Raw genomic sequence first — 9,471 nt, forward strand, 5'->3', positions numbered from 1 at the left:
GGCCAGGAAAAGAGATCCAATCAGCGAGACAGAAAGTAAGGTTTCTTTTACAGACAAGCCAGCACAACACAACAAACCAGAAGGCAGGGGGTGAAGGGGCAGGAAGAGAACTTTCTTCTCCTTGTTTGAAGACTGGGGGGATCTTGAGTCAGGTGGTCCCCAAGGGGCAATCATCCTGAGTACCTCTAATTAAGCAGTCTCTCCTGGAATATGCTCCAGTAACAGAATCTGTATCAGTCAGGCACCCAGCACTATGTGCCCACTGATCCCCCCCATGTGTTTGGCTTGGCTGCCCTTCCAAGGTCTTAGGACCCACTGCAGAAAGTAATCCAAGCTCTGCATTTCAGAAATGAGAATGCAAAACACAGCTTATTTAAAATATTTCCCTTCCCAATTTCTCTGGCAGGAGGCCCAATAAGAACAGAGTAAATTAATTATCTTCTTTATGGTTTAGAGTCTATCCACACATGGGAAATAGTAGACACAACTGTGCTTAAAGTACTGTCAAATATACCAAGTAAACACACCTGTAGAGAGAATATTATCTCCAGCTAATCTCACAAAATTTTTTTACACTTTGTTTCCCCTAAAAAAAGAAGGTGAAACATTACACAAATTTTTAATTTCACCCTTTTAAGTCCAAGGGTGCTTTTAAGAAGGCACATACCCTAACACTGTGCAACTTGCACACTGACCAGAATAGGAATAGAATTTTGACTGCATAGGCAAAGCTGTTTAGCCATCTTTTTCATAAAGTCCTGACTTGTCAGAGTAAAACCTTTTTACAGGACTAGACCAGTTCTGACAAAACTTAGTCTACATGCAAATTTTCTCATTTTGGGTCAAAATGAGAGAGACTCTTAATTATTCATGATTAAGATCAGGAAACTTTTTTTCTCCTACACCTACACTCTCATCACCTGCAGACAGAAACGGCTCACTACCCCAACCAGTGAATATATTAATGGCAGCTTTTAGACAGACACTGTTCTGTCCTGATGCACACTGGATGATGGTTGTTTTGGGGCTGTTGTGAGTTTTTTTTAAATAATGTTGCCAGTAGCAGGAAATCATTGTACACTTAACCCTAAACTATCTGATTTTACTAATATTCTGTCCTCACCCAACAAAGATTAATCAACTGTGAGCAGCCATTTAACTCAATGGGACTCCTCACCGTACTTTGTATTCAGCTTGCACATGAAAAAATTGGGCCTTACACTGAGCAACTTCACATCAGTGTATAAATTGTTATACATAGACAGGATCAAAGATAAAATTTTCACTGTCTGTATGAAGTAATGTGCTCTATCAGATTTACACAAACTCAAAGCCCTTAAGATAGCTATCTCCAGAGCAAGGTCAAATTTCTGCAGAGCCAGGAGTATCGAAGCCTGGCTGCAAAAGCTAGCAAAGCTTCAAAGTTCAACCACGAATAAAAGAGTCGTGTCCATGCACACTGACTTTTTTTTCTCCAGTTCTGACATTGAATTTAAAGACACACTATAAATAAAATGAAGGAAAAAAAAGTATTAGCCCAATTCAAAAAAAAAGACAATCAAGGGAATACATACTTTTCAATGCTGATATATAGAACTTAAGTTCTTTTTTTCCCCCCTGTCAAAGAACATTTAAAACACTGCAGATTCCAAAAGCACTTATTTTTGTAATACACAGAACATACAAGTCAGTACTGATATAACAACTTCCATTCACTGTCGTCTTCTGATCATCACTGGATTAGACAACAGCTCAGATAAGTGCTATTGGTGAATAGAGACTTTTATCCCTGCAGTAAGGGACCACAGAATATTTACATTCACAGCAAGTATTTTCCCAAGTAACTGGATTTTTTGCACAAAATAATGCCAAATACTAATAGCTAGTATTTTATTACGTCTCAGCATTACTTACTACTACTAACCAGCAGCTCTTTTCCTTTCAAAAGCCAAAAAGAGGAAGAAAGTCAATATTTCAGAGTGCATTGATCAGCATTGGTTTTGCCTCTTTTCTGCTGAAGAGAGAACAGGGAGGGGAAGGAATAAAAAAACCACTAGGCACCTACCTTACACAGACTGAGACTTAAGCTCTTACACACACCTTAGTGACTCGTACCTTTGAATGCACAAACCAACTATTCTAGAGCCAGTCTCCTTGGGCTGACCAAAATTCCACCTTAGAAAACACCGCCAGCACATGTTTCACCCAAACCAGTATCCCTGCACAAACAGCTTCTGTTAGTGAATCTGGCGAGAATTCCTTACGCGCTCAGTTCCCACCAGCTCCTGAAAGAACATCCATCTGAAAAGCTGCCTACCCTGTTTTTGGAGTACAGCTTCCACACAGCTCATCCTAGAAGGCACACCTTCTGTAATCAAAAACCTTTGGCCTGCTGACACTTGTCTCTGTTTCTCTATTTGATTAAAACTCCTAATCTGATACCTGATTACTAACCCAAAGGGATTCCAAGGGTATTAAAACCCATTACTGACGTCAAAACCAGTCAAAATTACAGCTTCTAACTGCCCAGTCCTGCAGCACTTACTGAGGTAAAGCCAGGAGAGATAGAATTCCCGAAATCAGAAGGAACAAAAAAAGAAGGCAAGTTTGACCACTGTATTGGAGACATCATGGGACCAAAAAGAAACATTTGGAGTAGCCTACTATGTTCTCAACCTATTTGAGGAATGCAGACTGCTTTAGAGAAGGAAAAACAATCACCTACTCAAGACTCCTACAAGCTACTGTTTTAGCACATTTACCAGAAAACGTCAAGATTAATTAAGAATAAAACTACTCAAGAAAAAACAAGAGATCACACACTGTAAAACCAAGTCTGACTGGAATCTCATTTCCAACAATCTTTTCGAAAGTAGCACTCTATGTACTGTTTTAAGCAATACAGAATATCCTTGAGAAAAATGCAGATTTAATAACTTTGGGAATCTCAAATGCTAAAATTAATGACTTTATCTCCTAGCTGCATTCACGACATGAATTCAAGACCATCAAAACCTATCACAACTGCTCTTACAGGTCAGCATCATATACATCCAAGTTAAATAACACAAGTACAGCTGCTGATTATACAGTGCACTAAAAAGCAAAGAACAATACCATATATCTGTGTGATTTACTTAATAATATGCACAGTTCATTTTCATGGTTTAAATTTTTAACTTCAGACCACTTAAACTCTCAGAAAAAATTACTAACATCTACTATCTATACCTTCACTTCCAGAAAAAATGGCTCTCATCCAAAACTATTTTACAGCAGTTTTACAGCAAGATTAATTGGTGTTTACAACAAAAACCCCCTCGCTTTACAAATCTAAGATTTTTTAAAATTGCTAACCTATTGCACTTGGCAGATTACAAAAAGACTGTTTCCCAGAAGACAGAGCATGAGAGGCTATGTGCATGAAATATACAAAAAAGGAAGCAATGTTAGGGGTGCAGCACCTGGACAGAAATGTCTATATACAGCATTCTATGCTTGGCTTTACCTGCAAGAAAGATTTTTTTTCATATTCCTTCAATGGAGTTTAAAGTCAGAGGCAGAACAAGTCAGCCACTCTATTGACATCCATGCTAAACAAACACCTACATTTAACTTGCATAGTTTTCTTGGTGATGCAGCAACCAAAGAAGAATTTTTTAGGTAAAACATGTGGCCTCATAAATGAGGCCAACTGAGTTCCTCAGAGTCCAAAGTGTTATGTGAATGGTTAAGGAGACAGAAAAGGACCAATAGTTTCCAAAGTATTTTATCTTAATATTTTCCAGAAAATAATTTAATGAGAGATAACAGTTTAATTAATCTTTTTAAAATTAAAAATATGCAAAGATACGTTCTTAAATCCACATTACAGACTAATGAAGAGCAGTTAGATTTGCAAAGCCAAACACCTCAAAGCCTTCTGAAATTGTCTGGAGTTCCAAATACTTATTGTTTGCATGCCTGTACATGACAAAAGAAGACCACAAAAACTACCAAAACAAAATATCCAGAGCAACTTTTATTTAAGTGAGCTTAAGGACTTGAAGAGCTAAATTTCTAATGCTTTGATCTGAAATTTTTAATTCTCAAAATAAGTAGACTAAGCCAGATTTTGCTTCATGTTGCCTATTCAAATTCAGTCTGTGCAGACTCCAGCAAAGTTTGTGTACCCTTTTTCATAACCTTGATGTATCAGTCAACACTTTACATACAGTCAGCTTTCCATTTTCATCCAAGGCAATAATTATAGGCCAGTTTGCTTTCAGTTTGGTTTTATTCACTAGGAGAGGCTGAAGTAGGCGACAGGTTTTTGTTTCAATAGCTTTTTCAATTCAGCTACGGGGGGAAAACCTTCTGCAACAAAAAACCCCAAAGCCACGAGTTTCTAAACGTTTCTTTCAAAAGTAATGTAACAAACTATTTTTAACACAGAAATTTATTCAACTTGCATAGTACATTGTTTTAATTCAGAAATCAATTTTTTCAAGAGGAAAAAGTAAAACAATAATAAAAGAAAAAATGTACTGTGTACCATGAATCTTTATATTCTTCTGTATCAAAAATATATTTGAGTGGTATGAAGCTGCTTTTTAATCCTGGACAATAAATATACCATTACAAGCACAATCATCTTCTTTTCTAAGAAAACATATTGTTGTATGTAACTTGACATCTGAAATCAACAAGAATGATTTTTAAAAACGTTTTTCTTAAAGGATACTTCCTTCTCTACCACTACAAATTTATTGGGAGGGTCCAGGACAAAGGTGGTAAGATCTTGGGACCCTTGTCTTCTGAAGACTGATATTTATTTCCAGAAAATTAAATGTGCAACAAAACAGAATGCAAACAAATTTTGGAATAAACATAAGGACAAGGAACATTACAGATATAATTATTTCTTTTCTGAAAAATAAAAAATATTAAAAAGAGTAAACTCAAAGTTCTGTATTTGCTCTCAGTTTAATACTTTACAGTACAAAATATACAGTTACATGGCATAAGATATTGTTTTTCATCCTACTCAATTTATATTCAAGCCATTTTAGTATGTCTATTACATTCCCTTTTATACTATTTGTATCTTATTTTCTTCCTTGGAGCATCAGAACTGCTTGAGCTACCCTCTCTGATTTGTTGCTAACACACATTAAAGCCCTATCAACAAAACACTGAGGCACATACCAGCTGAGAACAGTCTCCTTCCTATCTATTTTATGTTATTGCATTGTACTACCCAAACACTGCTAAACTAGTGCTATGTAGGCCCAAGAGGGCCGTAAAGAAAGAGAAAAAAAGGCACTTGAGTTAGGGATTACCCTGGACTATGGCCCCAGTTTTGCCAAAAATAGCATAGTAAATATGCAGTGAACTCAGGGCAGCCCTACCAAATGAAGTCCGGCAACTGTTCATGTTCAAATTACTATAAGACTATTGAAAAATTAATAAGAAAGAGCAGAAATAATTAACTTGCTTTGTACGAACAACTTTTTGTTAACAGTTCGCTCTCTCACTCTACCAATTAATCATGTTAAGGAGAATCAGAAGTTGTAATCTACTCACAGAACAGTAAGAACCAGTTACCATTTCTTCAAACTATCCCTCTCCAAGAGTAAGCCAAGGTTACTGACCAACTTCACAATCTAGGATCAAAGAAGCTAATAGCATAGTGTAAATTAACAGACAACTGGTTTTTAGATTTCAGTACGTCAAGTTTTTATGAAACTTAGAATTATCCATCACGTCTCCTGAATCCATGCAAACACTTTGATGCTGCAATGCATGCAGTACATAAAGCGATGCTCATGGAACCCCTGGAAACAACACAGAGCTTCTCCCTAACTACTCCATACCTTTGCAGCTTTCCAGGGAGTTAGCTAATGTGGGTATGTCTGCATAACAATACTCTGTTATCACTTAAACTTTTAAGTATTAAGGCTTAATTTCATTAAATTTTTACTTAAAAAAAAATCTACTTAAATCTCAAAACTTGGGATATAGGGAATGCATCCCTGATTAAGCATACAAGAGGTGAACCTGTTTCAAGTAAAAGCTCAGTTCCAAGCACAGTGCAATGCCAAAACCCCAAGAAATATTGAACAGGAAGTGAAAACTCCCTTCAAGTACTGTTTAACACATCAAAAAAGCAAGCATTTTGAAAAAGCTGAAATTGTCTTTCTTAAGTTACACATTATGACTACTGTCTTATTGCAGAAGACTCAAAAAATACCTACACATTCTCTAGTTGTTTAGAGTCTTCCAGCCAAGCTAAGTAATTTATTTTATAATCCCACCAAATCTTCCATATTTTCTACAATCCATAGATGTATCTATTAGTACAAACAAAAACTAGAAATAGAACCAGTTCTGGTTTTTTCCACCCAGAGCAGAAATGCAGAGACATTATTCCTTGAGTACTTGTGCAGACAGCAACCCTCCAAGAAAGGAGGCCTGCAGCAGGCATATTTTAACTACAGGTGTATTAAGAGGATAGACATGGCATAAACATTCTTGGCCTGTAGGAAAGAGTGTTTGGACCCTCACAGTGAAAAGGCACAAGACTTTTTTAAGGAGAAGTCAGTTTTCCTGACTAAAGCATATTCTACAACCAACTTCTTTAATGCAGTAACCTACTCCATACGAAAAAAACCCCACTGTGTTCCAAACTAATATGATTTTGAAAACACAGGAAGACAAAAATAAAGGGGACAGAAAGACATAGCCAAAGTACCCTCATATCACAGAAGCATCATCCTCTGCATCTCTCAAAAACCCGTTGTTTTGCAAAGGCTTTTTTCATAAGCAAACGGGTTGGCATGGGCTAGTTTTTTCTAAGTGGCATCTTTACGGAAAGACAGTGTAAAAAGCAGCTCGAAGAACAATGAAAGCGAGTAAAGTTTGCGGATCTGGTAATGCTTTTGTTAAAGTCAAGTTCTTAAGTGCTGCCTGTCACAGAAAGGAGCCTCTCTCGCTCGCCCCGTCGGGAGCCCTTGGCGCACCCTCACCTCGCAACAACCCGGGGCTCCTCCACCGCACAAACCCCGACACCGGCTGCCCAAATCGCCACCTCCGGAGACGGGGACATACAAGCCTCAAGTGAAGGCGGGTTTCACGGCGGGGTAAAGGGAAATCAGCCCAATTCCGCCGCCCCCCACAATGGCACCAGTAGGCGTGGGGTACGTTCGGGCAGCGGCCCAGGGTAGGAGCACGGGAGCCCGGCGGGCCCCGCTGCCGCCAGTGGCGAGGACGAGAGGCTGACCTGGACCCCCTCCTGTCACGGCGGGGGCTGGGCAGCGCCTCGCCGGCCCGGGCCCGGCACTGCTTCCCTCCCGCCCGCCTGGCCGCCTCGCAGGCCGCGCCGCGGCCCCGGTGCCTCCGCAGGGCCTGGCACCGCCGCGGGCTCGGGGAGCCCAGCAAACAAAGGGAGCGGAGGCCGGGGCCGCGGCCCGGGAAGAGGGCGGCGGGCAAGTGGCGAATCGCACCGGCCCAATCCACTGGCTCCCCCTGCACCGCACCAGCCCTCCGCGCCCAGCGGTGAGGGCAGGGGGGAGCCGGGCCGCGGTGCACCGTTGCCCCGGGGACGCTCACCCAGCGGAGGCCGCGGTGTCCCGCTCCCGGCGCGGGCCTCTTCCCGGGCACCTCAGCGGCGCGGCCCGGCCTCCGCTGGCTCCCGGGCTCGGCGGGGGGCAATCTCCGGGGGTGGCGGAGCGGCACTCACCGAAGAGGAGGAGAAGGAGGAGCTGGCTCTGCTGTTGCTTTCGCGGGGCCCGGCCCGGCTTCGGCTCTGGCTCCCTCCCTCGCCGTGCCGCCGCCTCCCTGTTCCTGGCGCCGCCGCCGCCGCTTCCTCCGCCTCCTCTGCCCCCACCCCTCCGTCCTCCGAGGGGCGCACGGGGGCGGCGAGCCCGCGATGGCCGCCGCCTGCCGCAGGCACGGCTACGGCTGCGGCTGCGGCGCCCGCGCACAGCCCGGCGGCGGCAAGAGGGCCGCGGGCATCCCCGCTCCGTCCTCCGCCCGCCCGGCTGCCCCCGCCGCCCGGCGGACTCCACCAGCCCTCTGCAGCCCGTCTGCCCCGCAGAAATCGGGCCCCTTCCCTTACGCGGGTCCGGGCGCCTCGCCCCGGGCTCGTTCCCGCTTGGCGGCCGCGGGAAACCCGCGGGGGGCGGCCGGGAGCCGCGCTGGAATGGAGGCAGGGAGGCGGTCTGGCTTTGTTAGCCCCGGCCCTTTCTCTCTCCACCCCGCGCTCCGGCGTGTGACCGCTCCGCTGGGCGACAGGAGCTCATCAACCAAGTCTACAGGGAGTTGCCTCCCTTATTCCTTCTGGCGGGGGCAGCCCCTCGCTGGCAGCGCCCGGCCAGAGGGGTCCCTCAGCCACCCCCGCTGCCCCGCCGGCCACGGGCGCTCCCCGCCAGGCCCGCTTGCGCTGAAGAGGGAGCGGGAGAAGGAGGGAGGTGATTTCTCCTCCGCTTCACCTTCCCTCACACTTCTCTTGGCGTGAAAGCGACGCGCCAGAACAGGCATTGCTTTTGTGTTCAACTCTTTCACAGATCTCCTCGAGAAAAGTGACACCAAACTTCAGGCATGTATCAGCTGTGCTGCAGCAACTTCAGCCAAGCAGACTGCTTTGATTGCTTGTTCTTCGGTCTCTTTTTAAAAATAAAATGCTAGCTCGAGAGCAAGAAAACAATTCTTAATTTAGGATGTGTGAGACTGATGGAAGTGACTAGCAGGGTGTGAAGAATTAAAATCTATGGACGATACGGCTCTTAAAAGTTGTCACAAGTCCTGTTTGCTGACTTGTGTGGAGCTAGTAAAATACTACTTCATTTCCTGCTTGTGGTGCATATAACCGATGCAAATCAACAACCAGATTTGCACAGATAAGCATAATTTGCTTACCTATGTAGTTGCATGACAGTCAGTAAGAGTATTTGTATGACTTATTATGAAACAACTGACTTCAAGGTTAAAAAGTATCCATTGAAACTCATGCACATTCTGCTTGAATTCTATGAGATCTGAGGTGTTCGTGAGTTCAGGTCAGTGACTTGTTTAACTGCCTAGGTTATTTGAGGTCAGAGTGTGCCCCAATTGCGTTCACATTTTTATATCCCAGGCATTTATAGAGAGTTATATACTTTCCTTGAGTCTCATCCAAAGATTGTATGCTTCCTTATGTGCCTGATCAGCCTCAGTTTCTGGCAGGCCAGGACCATTTCAGGAGATGATGACTCTAATCAGAGTTGCAGAAAGAATTTTTTTTCAAATATAAAGTTTGGCTTTTTCATTTATAAATAGAATGACTTATGTTTTTATTAAGTGTTTTAGATTAGAACTGTTTGTTTTACAATTATGATTACATGTTATCAATGGTATAACAAAGCTAAGAATCGCTTCAAGTGGATCACATGAAACCTTATGGGTTTTAACTTTTGTTTGTAAAACCAATATTGTTGATATGAAAAATACAAA

At 43.0% G+C, this 9,471-nt stretch overlaps 1 protein-coding gene across 4 annotated transcripts in view; it reads right to left on the bottom strand.

Annotated features, from left to right (window-relative positions):
* Window positions 1-8,460, bottom strand: part of SOCS6 (suppressor of cytokine signaling 6) — a 29,082-nt gene extending 20,622 nt beyond the window's left edge. For 2 of the 4 annotated variants that reach the window (XM_030970738.1, XM_030970733.1), the window contains exon 1: window positions 7,721-8,460. The gene's annotated coding sequence lies outside the window, so the exon portion shown is untranslated. Of the gene's footprint in view, window positions 1-7,590 lie in introns of all 4 variants that reach the window. The other 2 variants (XM_030970747.1, XM_030970727.1) reach the window with 1 other exon arrangement.
* Window positions 8,461-9,471: the final 1,011 nt, after the last annotated feature.

This window comes from Camarhynchus parvulus, chromosome 2 (genome assembly GCF_901933205.1).
Source record: "Camarhynchus parvulus chromosome 2, STF_HiC, whole genome shotgun sequence".
Lineage (NCBI taxonomy): Eukaryota > Metazoa > Chordata > Aves > Passeriformes > Thraupidae > Camarhynchus > Camarhynchus parvulus.